Genomic DNA, 17820 nt, shown 5'->3' with positions numbered 1-17820 from the left:
TGGGAACCTCAGTGTTCTTATATATAAAGTGGGCAAATAGTACCTGTGCTTTAGGATACCGGGAGAATTAAGGATATAAATACAGTTCTCATCCATTTGCCTGACTCAAAAAAATGTATTCACCCCTTCATATGGGCTGAGAGGGCCTCTTGCCCTAACCATCGACTATTGCTTTAGAACAGGTTAAATGTTGGTTGTGATTGTTGTGGTGGTTGGTGGTAGTCATGGGGCTTGAACTCTGGGCCTGGGCGCTGTCCCTGAGCTCTTCAGCTAGGGGCTAGTGCTCTACCACTTGAGCCACAGTGCCACTTCCAGTTTTCTGGTGGTTAATTGAAGGTAAGAGTCTCAGGCTTTTCCTGTCTGGGCTGGCTTTGAACCTCAATCCTCAGATCTCAGCCTCCTGAGTAGCTAGAATTACAGGCATGAGCCACCAGCACCCGGCAGGTTAAATGTTTTATGTGAGGTGGATTCTTCTGGTTGTCTGGAGAATTCTATGGACCTTTCTCAGGAAAAAAACAGACCTGTAAATGCATGAAATATGACAGCATCACAAAGGAAGCCAACTCTATTGGGTCCCATAGCCATACTGTCTCCTGGCTCATCTCCCGTCATCATGGTGTCCCAACTCAGCTCTCCATTGGGGCTGAATTGGTTTGTTGGTATTATTTTTGTTCTTTCTTTCCTCTCTGGCCTGTTTCCTAACCGTATGATGTGTATTTGGGGGCTGCAGGCCTTTGTAACAACTGGCTGCATGAAGCCTGCTAATTGTGTAATAAAGACTCCAAAATTCCATCGACCAAAATGTGGCTTCTTGGATAATTCACCTTACAACAAGATCAACCTAAATCATCACCAACACCATGATTTGGACTGGTTCTTTTAGGTAATGTCTCTTCTCTCAGCATGCTGGGGTTCCTAGTAAGGAGAATGACTGCTACGAAGCCCAAACTAGGGATGTAGATAGATCACAGAAAGACCCTGGAGCTGTGTGAGTAGAGACACAGCCACCTGAGGTTGAATCTGAAACACTCATCCTTCAGATTCAGGCTCTTCCTACCTGGCCAGTTCCCCAGGCATGAACTGTACAAGGGAGACTTAACATCTTCAGCTTTAGTGCCTGTGAAGAGCTCTGAAAGTTAGTGACACCTGGGAAATAGCTTCTTGCTATGTTATCTCTGCAATTTTAATTACCCAGTCCAGTGGTTTGCAAACCTTTGAGAGCTCTTTTGGAAAAAAAATAAGATTCTCATGGTAGCTCATATTTCTAGCACTCAGAAGGCAGAGGCAGAAAGATGGTCAGTTGGAAGCTAGTCTGGGCTACATAGCAAGATCCCATCTCAAACAAAACAAGCAGCAACAGCAAAATACGTTTTCTCCAGTTCTGCCTAGGATTCACAGAATCAGAATCTCCTGAAAATCTCCAGCAAGCACCAACTTGCTGACCTGTGTTGCACTTTGATACTATCATTCTGTCTCTGTGTGATTACTTGCTGAAATTCTATTCATCTACCACAACACAGAGACAAATTACAAAATAGAGGGTTGGGAAGATGGCTCAGTGGTAGAGCGCTTGCCTTGCATGCATGAGGCCCTGGGTTGGATTCCTCAGCACCACATAAGCAAAAAGAAAAAAGCTGGAAGTGGCATTGAGGCTCAAGTGGTACAGTGCTAGCTTTGAGCTGAAGAGCTGAGGGACACGCCCAGGCTCATTGTTCAGGCCCACGACTGGACCCCCACCCCCCAAAAAAATTACAAAATAGATCTTTGGAGAATTTCAAAGGAAAGGGGCATTAATCAACTTGATCTGGTCATCTGACTAGCATAAACACAAGATAATTTCTTTATTCTATAATAATAGACACTTATAATCCTAGCTACTCAGGAGGCTGAGGTCCGAGGATCATATTCAAAGCCAGCTCAAGCAGATAAATCCAAGTGATTATTATATCCAATTAACCAGCAAAAAATACTGGAAGTGAAAGTGTGCCTCAAGTGGTGGAGCACTAGCTATGTGAAAAAGCCAACCAAGAGTGCAAAGCCCTGCATTCAAGCTCCAATACTAGCACACAGAAAATAATTTTTAAACAATATTTTCCTGAGTAAATCCCACATGATTGTAGAAACAGAATGATTAAATGTGAAATAGCAAATGTCATAATTATCAAAACCATGTGGATTACTTTAAAAAGTAGGTGATGTTATGGCAACAATAGAGATCCCTAGATTTGACTCTCTTGTAGAAAAGGATGGTATATGATAAAGAGCTAATGAGCACACTTGGGGACCCAGGCCTGATTCTGGGAGCTTTGTGTTGTGATATATGCACACTCCTTCCTTTTAACATACTTCTGACCGACCTCTGCTTGCATTATTTTTATCCCCTCTTTGTAGCTGAAGAAAAGGAGGGGTGGAAAGGTTAAAGAACAGCCCAAGTTTGCCCAGCTAGGATGTGGTGGAGAGAAGAAATGAACCAAGACCATTCAGATCAACACCTTAGGTTCGAATATACCAAAATGTTAGAAAATGGTAAATTCTCCCCCAGAAACTTGAGTCAAAGAATTTAGAGCAATGGAGATCTGTTGTTTGCTTGACCCACTAGGTAACCTTCCCATCAAGGGGGGAAGTACCGAGGGTTGCCTACTCAAGCTACAACCCTCTGTCTCTACTCCACATTCTCTCCTTGTCTCTCTCTGCCAGTCCCATGGTCCAGGACTCCCATCAGAGTCAGCATTAACCAATGTGTAATGCCTTGATTCTTATCAGTTCTTATGAGCCCTTTGAGAATTAGGTATAAGATATATCAATCAATCTACCTAGAAAAATGCATCTATGCACATAATGTTGGAGCTGGGGGTGGCTAGTCAAAAGTAGCTTTAGAAAAAAAAATTCTGGCTGAAAATCAAAACCACAAGGAAATATCTCAACCTAGTTGGAATAACCATTATCAAAAAAGATACAAACAAATACTGGTGAGGATGCCGAGAAAGGGGAGCTTTAATACACTGTTGATAAGAATATAAATTAGAACATCTATTATAGAAAAAAGTACCGATTCCTCAAAAACTAGAAATAGAACTACCATTATCAGAAATAGAAATCCCATTATCAGGCATAATCCAAGGAAACTGTAATCAAAGAGCCATCTGACAGAAATCAGGTAGCATCTACTATAGCAGAGTTTCACTTTATGGCAAACCTTTCACCCCCTCCCAGTGAAAGGTTAGAAGCTATGCAAGAATCGGGTGTCCTTTGGCTTGGATGAGAATTTCTTATCTCAGAAGACATCATTGCTAATTGTTAAAAGCACATGTTTGAGCACAAAGCTGCAGAGGTTTCATTCTGGGCATGCAGCATACTCTCCATCGAACCATGAGCAAATTAAATGATCTCAGCTTCCACATCTGTAAAAGTGGCATCCAATACATAGGATTATTTTGAGAATCAAATGAGATTTGTGAAGGATTTAGTGTAAGATGGACATACAATAAACGTTACCTATTTTGTAAGGCAAACATCTAAATGGAAAAGCACCATGTCTGAACGCTTGTTTCTGTGTAAGACTCTCTCCTTATAGACTTAACTAGCTCCTCTATCATCAAAGACTCATGACATATTGTGTTATTATGACTTGTATTCTCTAATGGATTGTGAGCTCCCTGAGGACAAGAATTAGCTGCACAACCAAGCATAGAGTAAGCGCTCTTTAAACGCTTATCAAGTGGATCAATGAATACATGTTTTGGCTTAAAGTCATTACCCAAGTCAAGTGCAAGAAACCAACCATGTTTTGAATTGGGTTTGATTATCCTGATAACCTCTTCTCATGTGCTTTTCTTAAATTTTCATATTTTAGGGCCTACTTTAGAAAGAATGAAAATGAACATTTTTAAAGCATCTATGATTTGTCTTTGTCTGAAGTTTCACGGAGTCTATTATAAAACAGGAATTTCAATAACCATTTTACCTGTGAGGAAACTAAGGTTCCAAGTCATACCCTCTGAGGGTTCCTATTTCTTTCCATGACAGCACTTAGTCATAATTTGAAATTAGACACTCGAGAATATATATTTTTTGCAGTACTAGAGTTTGAACTCAGAGTCTTATGCTTGCTAGGGAAGCTCTGTATCACTTGAGTGACACACTCCCAGTCTTTTTACCCTTTAGCAGTTTTCAGATAGAGTCTCCATTGCACCCTTTCAAGGGCTTGGACAGCAATCCTCCTACCTCTGCCTCCCCTGTAGCTGAGATTAGAGGCAGGCTCATCACATAAAGCTGTTTTGGGGTGTTTTTTTTTGCCTAAATTCTGTCCACTAGACCACTCTCTAAGAGAGCAGAGAACAATGCCTATCAACCAGGTATATAACAGTAAAGTTACAAGGCCATTACAGATAAACAATAAAACATTCAGTGAGTAAATGAGTGAACCTATGATGATGCCAGGTGTCAGAGAAACTGAGCTGGAAGCCTTTCAATTCCACAGCCACAGCTTTTACTTAGCATGCACTATTCACCAGCAGAAAAACTAGCCCCTCTGGGGTCTCGGGAGTTTCCAGGCCGGATTCATACAGGGCTGACTGTGATTAATAGAGTGTATTTAGAATTGTGTGAGCAAATTTCATTCCCTGTGACAAATAGACTCTCTAGATGAACTGGCCCGGGGAGGGGGGCGCGGAGCAGCGTTTTACAGGCTTCACGGTCGGCAGTTACAAGCTGGGGAATTCGTTTCTGACATTGAATCACTGTTCCACGATAAATAAATAACTCAAGAAGAACCTGTGACAATCTCCAGAAGCCTTTTGCCTCACATCCGTGAAACGAATTGACACTACGACCTATTTAAATGTAAATTTAAATACAGCTCCCCCCGCCCCCCCCCCCGCCCCAGGCTTCTCTGTTCTTTGTTCCTAGCGATCCCGCGGTTGCGGGACTATAAATCCTGTTCTCCAATACACACTTGTTCAGGAGCTTGGGGGTTTGTTTTTAGTTTGATGCGACTAAGCCCAGGTATTTGGGGATTTTAAGTGCTCTGTTTCCACATTTTAGGAGGAGGAATGCTCCCTGGAAACAGAAGGCTCAGCTCCAGTCCTCAGAGCGGAGGGCGGGCCTGCAACCCACCGTCAACCTGGGACGCCGTTACTAGGCAACGCCCGGCGTTCTCAACCGCCGCCTCAGACTCCCTCCCCCGCCCTCGTCGTCAAGGAGACCGACGCCTCAACTCCGTCTTGCCGTAAACGCGCGCGCTCTTGCGACACCGCAGCGCCTGCCGCTGCGTGCGCGCCCTCTGCCCCCACCGCCACTCTCCGCCCCGGCCGCCATTGCCTCGTGCCCGCGCCGGTCGGTTGGTAGAGCTTTTGTCCTACAGCGGGCTGAGGCTCAGGCGACAGCGGCGGGCCTGAGGCGACGGAGCGTCCAGGAGCCCGCCGCGCTGGTAGCGGTGAGTGCCGGGAAGCGGTGGCCGTCCGCCGAGGCGTAGGGTTGAGGGGCCGGCGGTTGAGGGGAAGCTGAGGCGGGAGGGCCGGTGGACGCGCGGCCGCGGCCTCTCTTCTCCCGGGTGCGCGCGGGTCTGCGCATGCCCGGAGCGGGGCGCGGTCGCCGCCGGCTCCCGTCCGGCCCAGGCCCGGGCCCAGGCCCACACTCGGGCCTGCGCCGGCAGCCCGCGGTGGGCGGAGGTCGGAGGTCGGCGGCCGGTGGCGTGCCGTCCGCGTGTGCGTGAACTGTCGGTGGAACCGCTGGGTCTCCTGTGTAGGGCCGGGCCGCGCCCCTCCTCGGGTCCCTGCCGACGCGCGCCTGCAGGGCCTCGGCGCGGCGGTGGCGCAGGCGGGATTCGAACCCGCGCTTGGGGCGGCCGGTCTCGGGGAGGGGGGGGCGTGGCGGCACGGTGCGGCGTCCTTGGGGAGCTGTCCCCCGACGTCGCTGCCTCGGGGCCTCCCTGACCGCATCCTCCAGGCTTCGTCTGGTCGTGCGACACCCCGCCCACTTGATAGTCTCGGACCCAGAGAACGGGACGCGGACCTGGGTCACAACCCGTTGGCTTTCCAGGGTCCTGACGCGGGCACCTTCGGCTCCCCAGTAACGGTGTCTCCCCAGGGTCAGCCTCTCGCGTCGCACCTCGACGATGTACATCTGTACGATTTACTAAACGTTACCTTTTTTTTCCCCCTTTTAAACGGACTCTATTGCTTAAACGCGTTTGCTCAAAGCGGAAAACTTCAATCAGAAGCCTCGTAACGGGAAGCCAGTGATTTTTCTAATGCTCGTAAAAGAAAATAAATACCTATCTATTAAAATCAACATTGCGTCCTTGTTCCTCTTGAAGTTATTCTGCATCCCACACTTTGAGAAACGCTGCCCTAGGAGTACAGGGCTAATTGTCGTCCTTTTGGCTTTCATTCTGTACACAGAATTCCCACCCCCTGCGGCATAGCAGATCCCATGTCCCATGAAATTCCCCGGGGTCTTCAGGCATGGCAAATTAATACTATCAACTTTCTTTCTTACTGACTTGGACGTGGTAGTCCCAGGGAACTGCAGAAACTATCCACCTGATGTGACTCCTGGGTTTTCTTACAGCATTGTACGAACCGTAGTTCAACTGATAGTTGATATTTCTGCCAACCTTGATGGAGCTTTATTGGGTTTTGACAACTCTAGATTTAATATTCTCTGTGTCAGTCTGGATGTGAAAAGTAACATGTGTTACCTCTTCCCAGATAAGACCAAGCTTTACATTGTGGAAATTGTGGAGACCACTTGGCTATTTGTTAGGGTCCATTTTTTCCTTCATTCTGGTTTCTTTGCTTTTCCTTCAGCTCATCTAGATTTTTTTAAATGTCTGACACAATCAATGTAAAACAAACGGCAATTTTCCTTTTCATGTGTGCTAGAGAAATGTAAGGCTCGGTAAAGTCTTTCTAGACACTAGCTATTCAGTACTTCTGAACACATTTAAAGGAGGCATTGATTATTTGTAAATTAATTATGTGTTCTTAAGCTCTTTTTGTGTGAGAGCAGATTAAATTTGTAAAGGTAATTCAGAAAGATCAACCCAGACCATCAACCTTCCCCCCCCCCACATACATACATATACACCAAAGTCTGTTTCTTGTTTCATATTGTATTCCAACAGGATGCACATGCCTATAACCTCAGGTGGAAACCAGAAGATCAAGCAAGGTTCAAGACTAGTTTGGGTAAAATATTAGACCTCCATCTCAACACCAACCACAAAAAAGTGTGCATAGTGGCTGGCTCCTGTCCTCCCAGCTGTGTGAGCTCGCAAGTAGAATTTGGCCCAGGCCTGTTGGTACAAAATATTCAATAACCTATTTGAAAAATAAAGTAAAAAGGATTAGGGGTGTGGCTAAAGTGGTAGAGCACCTGCCTAGCTAGTGTCAAGTCCTGAGTTCAACCAGAAATCATATTCTTAATAGAACAGAACTTATTTAAGAATAAGGTATTTTTCCCCAAATTTTTAACAGCAGTCTTGTATAGAGGAGAATTTGATTTTACTCTAGTCCAGTTCTAAATTTCAACACATGGAGCTTTATCAGTGCTCGAAGCTAAAAGTAAACATCCGTTAAAAAGGCTTTAGAAGTCCCAGGACAAAAGATTTGATACGAAACTTCATTTTAATAACCAGTGCAGGCTGGGAAGGTGGCTCAGTGGAAGAGCGCTTACCTTGCATACCTGAGGCCCTGGGTTCGATTCCTCAGCACCACATAAGCAAAAAAAAGAAAAAAAAGCCGGAAGTGGCACCGTGGCTCAAGTGATAGAGTGCTAGCCTTGAGCTGAAGAGCTGAGGGACAGCGCCTAGGCCCAGAGTTCAGGCCCCATGACCGGACCAAAAAACAAAACAAAACAAAAAACAACAGTGCAAGCATACCATGTCTATGGCCTGCAGATGGCAGTGCGTTTGTAAGCCTGTTACTATAGAAAGGTTGGAATTTAGTTGTGTTTTTGAGAGTAAAAACTTTTGAAGTTTTAGCAAGGATATATTTTAGTATAATATAAAGTAAGGAAAAGTTTTAAAAAATCCTATTCCCCACAAATGAAGTGGGAGTAAAGATTCAAATGGTGACTCATACCTATGGCCTTTATATTTATGCTTTCTGAGCTGGGAGAATATGCCCTAAACTTTGAGAGTGGTTTTGGGTTGGTAAGGTGGGTGCTTCTAAGAGATGAAGATGTGATCTAGGGGGATAATAGGTGATTTGAGGACTTCTTTGTCAGATATGCCTTCCAGTTCCAGTTATCTGTCTCTTTAACCATCATGAGTTTACAGTTTTATGCTCGCATGTGCACACACTCGCATACACCAAAGCTTGAACTCAAGGCCTCATACACTTGGCTTGTTTGCTCATAGCTAACTCCTCCAATCTGGCGTTTTTGCTGGTTAATTTGAGATGGATTCTTGAGGACTTTTCTGTTGGGGCAGGCTTTAAACCTCAGTCCTCTAGGGTTCAGCCTCCTGAGTAGCTTTTAAGAGGAGGGGCATTGATAGTAGTATGGGGCTTGAACTCCGGAGCTCAGGTTTGTTTTTTGTTTTGTTTTTGTCAGTTGTGGAACTTGAACTCTGAGCCTGGGCACTGTCCCTGAGCTCTTCAGCTCAAAGCGAATGCCACTTCCAGTTTTTCTGGTGCTTAATTGGAAATAAGTCTTAGGGCCTTTCTTCCCTGGGATAGCTTTGAACCGAGATCCTCAGATCTCAGCTCCCTGAGTAGCTAGGATTACCAGTGTGAGCCACTGGTGCCTGGCAGGGTCTCCGGTTTATTGGCAGATACTGTACCACTTGCAACACATACCTAGTCAGAGTTTATAGTTTTTTTTTTTTTTAATATATCACAAGAGTAAGTAGATGTAGACAGCCTTTTGTGTCTCCTATTCATAACTTAATATCTAAAAGTAGGTGTGGTTGGAAGGGAATTAGTTGGTTTAAAATTTAAAAACCCTTTAAAAAAAAGGAAAGCCTTCAGAGAAAATATATTTAGCTTTTAGTTCCCTCAATTTACATTGTTCGTTTGTTTTTGAGTCTCTATATGGAGAACAATACCTCTATTCCTAAACTCTTGGTTGCTGTTAGTTGTAATGATAGAACATACAGATAGCACAACAAATGCCAACTCATTTGCTCCTGCCAATCATTTTGTGGGGTAAGTAATCTACTGTAGTTTACTATATCAGATAGTAAATGTCTAAGTAATAACTCAGAGAGGTTTCCTTGTCCAAGATCACCTATTTAGTAGAACATATTAAAGACAAAATTATTGAAGATAAAAGATTGTGTGGTTAGTCAAGTTGGGAAATGTTGAGACACAGTGGGTGTTCTTACTCTAGAACTTCTCAGAGATGTCTATATACTAAAGATTATGTACAATGTGCATGTCCAAGAGAAGACAATCTCATTGTTCCGTTTTCTCCCATGAATGACTTGAGGTGATACTGCTCCCCAAAGTGGACTGTTTTCTACTATTATTTACTCTTTGTACCTTGTGGTTTATTAATGATTATCATGTATCTTTGAAATAAGTACTTTTAAAGCTTAGTGTTAACTTTCTTATTGCAAAATATTTGTCCTGGGCTGGGAAGTTGGCTCAGTGGTAGAGCGCTTGCCTTGCATGCCTGAGGCCATGGGTTCGATTCTTCACCACATAAGCAAAAAAAAAAAAGCCAGAAGTGATGCTGTGGTTCAAGTGGTAGAGCGCTAGCCTTGAGCTGAAGAGCTGAGGGACTGCGCCCAGGCCGAGAGTTCAGGCCCACGACCGGACCCAAAAAAAAAAGATAGTGCCCAACAGAAAGTTACCCTCCATGTTAACTATCATTAATGAGCAGCATTAATGAAAAGATAAGGGTAAACATACTGCCTGAAACAGCAGGGAAATGTGAAGTATACTGACATTTTAAAAATACCAGCATAATCGGGGCACTGGTAGCTCACGCCTATAATCCTAGCTACTCAGCAGGCTGAAATCAGAGGATCACAGGTCAGAGCCAGCCCAGGCAGGAAAGTCCATGAGACTCTTATCTCCAATTAAATACTAGAAAACCAGAAGTGGAACTGTAGTTGAAAGTTGGTAGAGTGCTAGTTGAGCAAAAGAAGCTAAAGGACAGTGTCCACACCCTGAGTACAAGCCCCAGGACTGGCAAAACAAAACAAAAAAAGAACTCAGGGACACTACCCAGGCCCTGGTTTAATCCCCACAACCACAAAAAAATAAATACACACACATATACACCAGCATACCTGCTGCTTTTAAAATAGTGGTTTTGTTAACACCAGCTATGAATATAGGATGATGATTTTCATTCTTTTTTTTTTTTTTTTGGTCAGTTGTGGGGCTTGAACTCTGGTTCTGGGCGCTGCCCCTGAGTTCTTCAGATCAAGGCTAGTGTTCTACCACTTGAGTCACAGTGCCACTTCCAGTTTTCTGATGGTTTATTGGAGATGAGAGTCTCAAGGACTTTCCTGCCCGGGCTGGCTTTGAACCATGATCCCCAGATCTCAGCCTTCTGAGTAGCTAGGATTACAGGTGTGAGCCACCAGCACCCAGCTTTCATTTTCATTCTTTATCTTATCACTTAGAAAAAAAAAAAGGAAAGCGCTAATAAGTCAGGTGAGGGAACAAAAGACACTGTATGAAAGGCAATGTACTCATACCTGACTCAAGTAATTAATTCCTCTATACATCACCTCTATAATAACAATAAAGTAAATTTAAAAATATAATAAATTTCCCTTCTAAGAACCAAAACTTGGGGGCTGGGAATGTGGTTCAGTGGTAGAGTGCTTGCCTCACATGCATAAGGCCCTGGATTCAATTCCTCAGCACCGCATAAACAGAAAAAGCTGGAAGTGGTGCTGGGGCTCAAGTGGTAGAACGCTAGCCTTGAGCTAAAGAGCTGAGGGACAGCACCCAGGTTCAGAGTTCGATCCCTAGGACTGACAAAAAAAAAAAACCAAAAACTTTCCCTAACCATAATACTGAACTCTTGTTATATAAACACTATTGACCTATATAAAGACTTAAATATTAGTGCTGCTTAGTTGGATTGGACAACTAACATGTTATATCTTTAATTTTAGTAGTCCCTAGTTTGTTTCTGGAATGGCTGAATTATTGAGTATTAAACTGGTGCCGTAGCTAGTGAGCAAAATACTGAGAATTTTGAATTACAAGTAATTTGAGTATGCTTAATTATGCAATCAGATATGGAGATACTAAAAAACAATTTTATAACATCTGTCTAGGGTGAGAGATAATATAAGAACTCTTTTTACCAAAAAATTTCATACCAAAAGAAAAAATAGATGAGGAAAACGGGATCTTAGTTAAAAAAAAACTTTAAAAATATATAATTGAATCTTTTGTAGCCTTTGAGAAACTAACCTTAAGACAGCAATTATCAAAATCTGACCAGTCCCTGTGCTTGGGAATATAGCTCAGTGGTAGTACTAGGGAGGTCCAGTCTCCAGCATTACAGGGAAAAAAAGGAAGGAGGGAAAGAAGTTGGATGGGGAGCACAGAGGGAGGACATGGGGATATGGGATAAATGTTTCCAAAGACATGGGAACTTTTTCCATCCTGCATATATTACTTCACCTCACACTACCTGGTCAGATTCTCTGCCACATGAATTATACCTCAAGTTTTCATGATAGTATTGCTCAGGCCCTCCTGAAATCGGATTTTCTTATTTGTGCTTCCTCCCTGTGTTGCTAGGATAACAGTTGTGTGCCACAGTGCCCAGCCATTATGCCTCCCAGGTAGCTAGGATAACAGGCTGGTTCCACCCCACCCAGTCGTTGGTTCTTACAAACTTACATTGGTAGCTTACAAACTTTTTGCCTGGCTGCTCTTGAACCAAGACCCTCCCAAGTAGAAGGATTACAGGCCACTGTCACACTCCAGAAGCAAGACTTGGAGCTGCATGAGCCAGATAATACAGCTTTGTTTTGCAGAATTTAGAACTTTAGTTAGCAGTTTCTCATTAGCTAAAGAAATAGATAACATGCTATCAAAAAGAGAGAAACTGCTGGGTAGCTCATGCCTATAATCCTGGCTACTTAGGAGGGTGAGGTCTGAGGATCACAGTTCAAAGCCAGCCTGCGAAGGAAAGTCCATGAGACTCTTAACTTCCAATTAACTGCCAGAAAACTGGAAGTGGTACTTTGGCTCAAGCGGTGGAGTGCTCACTTTGAGCTGAAGAGCTCAGGGACGGCGATTAAGTCCAGAGTTCAAGCCCCACGACCAACCCAGAGAGAGAGAGAAACTCAGAGTATTTTTTTCTTCCTTTTTGCAACTAGGTAATTGGGAGAAGCAGTTTAACACTTCATATTATTTGTGTGTGTGTATGCACGTGGGTCCTGGGGCTTAGACACAGAGCCTGGGCGCTATCCCTGAGCTTCTTTTGCTTAAGACAGTGTTCTACCACAAGCTTTTTCTGAATGGCTTATTGGAGATAAGATTTGCACGGACTTTCCTACAAGGTCTGGCTCAAACCCCGATCCTCAGATATTAGTCTCCCCAGTAGCTGGGATTACAGGTGTAAGCCACTGGTATCCAGACAGATTGCTTTTTAAATGATCAGATGAAATTAAAGGGGTAGACCGCTCACTCCTGTGAAAAGAGGACAATGACCTTATAATTATTAGTAGTATTAACTTCAGTAATCTAGAAACCTGAGTTGATGATTCCATTTCCTTTGGAGTTAGCAGTGTGTTTATACTTTTTATACTGTTTAAAGGGATTACATGTTGACAAATTTTAGTGATTGCTGTGACATTTTCTTTGTAATATGGATTAATTCCTTATGAGTACTTGTTTAGAGAGATCCCTAAATGGTAAACCTACTTATAATGTATAAGCTAAAGAGTAAGTAGGTAAAAGAGTACTAATTCCTTTATGTGTCACCTGAGAAATTTGTTAAACTACATATTCCTAGGCTTAATATTTAGATTCTATAAGTTTGAGATATGGTTTGGAGCTTGACCTTTTTTAAACTATCTTTCCAGATGGTGAGGATACATCATCATCATAAATAGACCTGTATATGTGTGTGTGAATATGCACATATATGTATGTATGTATGAGTGAATGAATGAATGAGGAGGAATAGAATTTGTTTAATGAATATAGTTGAAAGTTGTGAGTCTCTTACACACAATATGAATATACTTGTCACTACTGAACTATACATTTAAAAAGTGACAATGGTGGAGATATAGGTCAGTAGTACTTAACATGCTGAGGCCCTGGCTTCCAATCTCCAACTAAGTAAAAAAAAAAGGGGGGGGGAAGGTGGACTTTTTTTTTGTTACATGTTCTTTAATAAAAGAATAAGGAAGAATAGTTTGCTCTTTATTTTCTTTCTTCCTGAATAGTAGATTGAATCAACAGATGGATGGCTATTAATTACTGGCTCCTCAAGCCATTAATCTGTTTTATATTCCTTTATTAAAGATAAAAATATGACCTTATAATTGTTTCTTTTGCCTATTCCTTTACTATCAAACTAATGTTCTCAGAATAACATTATTATAATCGGAAGTTTTTTTAAATTTTATTTTGTAAAGATTCTGTACAGAGGGGTTATGGTTACATGAGTAAGGTAATGAGTACATTTTTTAAATTTAATTTAATTTTATTTGTAAACATACTGTACAGAGGGGTTACAATTACATGGGCAGGATAATGCGTACATTTCTTACCAAGCATTGCAGCCTCCTCCTTTGGTTTACCCTTCACATCCCTTCCCAGCCTCTCCCCTCCCCCCCAATGAGTACATTTTTTGTTGAGCATTGTTACCTCCTCCTTTGTTTTTCTCCTACTATCCCTTCCCTCCCCTACCTCTTTCACTCCTCCCTGCTTCCCCAAGTTGTAAATTTCATCTCCAACATAGTGTCTTGTGAGTATCATTGTTGCAGTGGGTCATCCTATGTCCTTGTTTCAGCATTTTGTTATTCCCCTTCCCCTCTCCAAATTAGATAAATGTATATACAAGATGCAGGGTACCAAAATCAAGTACAGAGGCAACAGGAGATATACCATAGGGGGAGGAAATATCTTGAGTAGGTTAAATTCTCCCTCTCTCTTTTTAGGAAGATATACATACAGTAAAAATTCATTAATTTGTCTTCTCTAGTAGTATGCTTTGGTAATTCAATCCATAGCCTTCTAATAGGCCCTCTTCCATCAATTTCTTCCTTTTCTATAGAGAAAGGGTTTCTCAATCTGCATGTAGTCTTAACATTCACTTTACTTGTCATTCATTTCTCTTATTCTTCCTCCTATCCCCATGTTCTCAACTAAACATAAGTTTCCTGATTTATTATGTCCTTCACACCTTTGAATATACTACGATAACTTTTCCTGATAAACTACTTAAGATCAAGTTTTTGTTTTTTGCCAGTCATGGGGCCTGAATTCTGGGCCTGAGCACTGTCCCTCAGCTCTTCAGCTCAAGGCTAGCACTCTACCATTTGAGCCACAGTGCCACTTCTGGCTTTTTCTGCTTATGTGGTACTGAGGAATCAAACCTAGGGCCTTGGACTGGGAAGGTGGCTCAGTGGTAGAGCGCTTGCCTTACATGCCTGAGGCCCTGGGTTCGATTCCCCAGCACCACATAAGCAAAAAGAAAAAAAGGAAGTGGCGCTGTGGCTCAAGTGGCAGAGTGCTAGCCTTGAGCTGAAGAACTGAGGGATAGCGCCCAGGCCCAGAGTTCAGGCCCCACAACCATACCAAAAAAAAACAAACCAGGGCCTCATGCATGCAAGGCAAGCACTCTTACCACTGAGCCACCTTCCCAGCCCTGAAATCAAGTTTTAAGTATTACTTTTAGGTCTTCCCTGTCTCCACCATCATCCTCAGGTCACACATATGTGTTCTTCCCAGTCTTCTTCTGCCCAGTTCCTCTCCCTTGCTATACATTATCTCTGCCATAATCCTACTTTGTATTGTTATTATATACATGTACCTCTCTCTCTCTTGCTGGTCCTGGGGCTTCAAACTCAGGACCTGGCGCTGTCCCTGAGCCTCTGTGTTCAAGGCTAGCACTCTATCACCTGAGACAAAGCATTACTTCTGGCTTTTTCTGACTAGTTTATTGGAGATAAGAGCCTCACAGACTTTGCTGCCTGGGCTGGCTTTGAACCCCAATCCTCAGATTTCAGCCTCTTGAGTAGCTAGGAATAGGCATGAACGACCAGCATCCAGCTGTACTTCTCTTTTATTAAACATGAACTCCTCTAAGTTAGGGACTTAAGCCTTAAAGCAGAATAGATTAGAGCACAAGGAAATTAAAATTAATAAATATTTAAAGGGCCAGATTCAGACATTAAAATCAGCAAACAAATGAAGGGAGAAAAAAACAGAGCAATTAGCTCTTTCCCATCACATACTTGTAGATGTTAAATTGCAAGAGTAGGGAGATATAAAGGTACTAATCTGAATCTGCCTTCTTTGAGTCAAAAACACTGTCCTGAGAGGGGTAAAGAGACAGAAATGAGAGGCATATCCAAGAAAGGAAACTATGAAGTCTACCTAATGTCCTGTGTTTTGGACAGGCCTAAATCATACATACCATACATACCAGCACCCATGTTAGCCACTCAGAACCATTGACTAGAGATTGCTAGCCAACATGACCAGTATATTCTCCCAGCTCAAAAAGTATAAAGACTGAAGACAAGAGCTGCCATTTTGAGTCTTTACTTCCATTTTCTATGTGGAGAGCAGGAAATGTTTTCTCACTTTTCATTTCTCCCTACTTTAACTGTTAGAATAGCCTGGAGTGAGTGGCTCATACCTGTAATCCTAGCTACTCAGGAGGCTGAGATCTGAGGATCGAGGTTCAAAGTCAGCCCGGGCAGGAAAGTCCGTGAAACTTATCTCCAATAAGCCACCACTGAAGTGGCCCTGTAGCTCAAGTGGTAGAGTGCTAGCCTTGACCTGAAGAGCTGAGGGACAGTGCTCAGGCCCAGAGTTCAAGCCCCACCACTGACAAAAAAAAAAAAAAGAATAAAACAAGTTTTTGCTAAAACTTCTACATTGTGAGATTCTTATTGTGAGACCTCTTAAAAGTGCTTTTCATGTGTTAATGTTATAAACCTGTGGTTTTGCATAGAAACTGGGAAGCTGTAGGAACCCGTCCTCCCTTCCTGTCTTCTGATGATATAAGATTAACAGGACTTGAATCTCAAAAGACATGGAAAAGGATTTAGCTTTGGAATTTTTCTCTCTAAATCTGTCTTTGAGCTAAGTTGGGGGTTTTTTCCTACCTCCTCTCTCAGATTGGCCATCTGAAAGAGGAAAGTAAGCCAAGATAGGTCAGGGGAGGAGAGAGAAGAGTCCTCTGTTCATAGTGTGGCTCTGAGTAGTAACTCAGTTATGGTCTAGGGATTCACAATATAAAATCAGCTGAAAGCTGGGCACCGGTGGCTTACATCTGTAATCATACCTACTCTACAGGCTGAGATCTGATGATCACATTTTGAAGCCAGCAGGGCATGAAAGTCCATTAGACTTATTTTTCAATTAACCACTAGTAAGCTAGAAGTGCTACTGTGTCTTCCAAGTGGTAGAGTACTAACCTTGAGTGAAAAAGTTCAAAATCCAGGCCCTGAGTTCAAGCCCCATGGCTGACCAAAAAAAAAAATCAACTGAAACTCTGAAGGGCATGTGTCTGGGAGTTGGTGCTGCTTCTCTCTCCCAACCTTCCTGGGTTTGTTCTACCTAATGCTAAGCCTTGGAAGTGGCGCTGTAGCTCAAGTGGTAGAGCGCTCGCCTTGAGTTGAAGAGCTGAGGGACAACGCCCAGGCCCAGAGTTCAAGCCCCACGGCCGACAAAAAAACAAAACAAAACAAAAAACAACAGTGCAAGCATACCATGTCTATGGCCTGCAGATGGCAGTGCGTTTGTAAGCCTGTTACTATAGAAAGGTTGGAATTTAGTTGTGTTTTTGAGAGTAAAAACTTTTGAAGTTTTAGCAAGGATATATTTTAGTATAATATAAAGTAAGGAAAAGTTTTAAAAAATCCTATTCCCCACAAATGAAGTGGGAGTAAAGATTCAAATGGTGACTCATACCTATGGCCTTTATATTTATGCTTTCTGAGCTGGGAGAATATGCCCTAAACTTTGAGAGTGGTTTTGGGTTGGTAAGGTGGGTGCTTCTAAGAGATGAAGATGTGATCTAGGGGGATAATAGGTGATTTGAGGACTTCTTTGTCAGATATGCCTTCCAGTTCCAGTTATCTGTCTCTTTAACCATCATGAGTTTACAGTTTTATGCTCGCATGTGCACACACTCGCATACACCAAAGCTTGAACTCAAGGCCTCATACACTTGGCTTGTTTGCTCATAGCTAACTCCTCCAATCTGGCGTTTTTGCTGGTTAATTTGAGATGGATTCTTGAGGACTTTTCTGTTGGGGCAGGCTTTAAACCTCAGTCCTCTAGGGTTCAGCCTCCTGAGTAGCTTTTAAGAGGAGGGGCATTGATAGTAGTATGGGGCTTGAACTCCGGAGCTCAGGTTTGTTTTTTGTTTTGTTTTTGTCAGTTGTGGAACTTGAACTCTGAGCCTGGGCACTGTCCCTGAGCTCTTCAGCTCAAAGCGAATGCCACTTCCAGTTTTTCTGGTGCTTAATTGGAAATAAGTCTTAGGGCCTTTCTTCCCTGGGATAGCTTTGAACCGAGATCCTCAGATCTCAGCTCCCTGAGTAGCTAGGATTACCAGTGTGAGCCACTGGTGCCTGGCAGGGTCTCCGGTTTATTGGCAGATACTGTACCACTTGCAACACATACCTAGTCAGAGTTTATAGTTTTT

At 42.9% G+C, this 17820-nt stretch overlaps 1 protein-coding gene across 1 annotated transcript in view; it reads left to right on the top strand.

The window, feature by feature from the left end:
• The first annotated feature begins 5317 nt into the window (after positions 1-5317).
• The window catches only part of Ncoa5 (nuclear receptor coactivator 5), a 39344-nt gene continuing 26841 nt past the window's right edge, over positions 5318-17820 (top strand). The window contains exon 1 of the mRNA XM_013011047.1: positions 5318-5434. The gene's annotated coding sequence lies outside the window, so the exon portion shown is untranslated. The remainder of the gene's footprint in view (positions 5435-17820) is intronic.

Source organism: Dipodomys ordii, unplaced genomic scaffold (genome assembly GCF_000151885.1).
Source record: "Dipodomys ordii isolate 6190 unplaced genomic scaffold, Dord_2.0 Scaffold13, whole genome shotgun sequence".
NCBI classification, from domain to species: Eukaryota; Metazoa; Chordata; class Mammalia; order Rodentia; family Heteromyidae; genus Dipodomys; species Dipodomys ordii.
The sequence above is the reverse complement of the archived record's forward strand: the minus strand, read 5'-3'. Positions and strand labels throughout refer to the sequence as shown.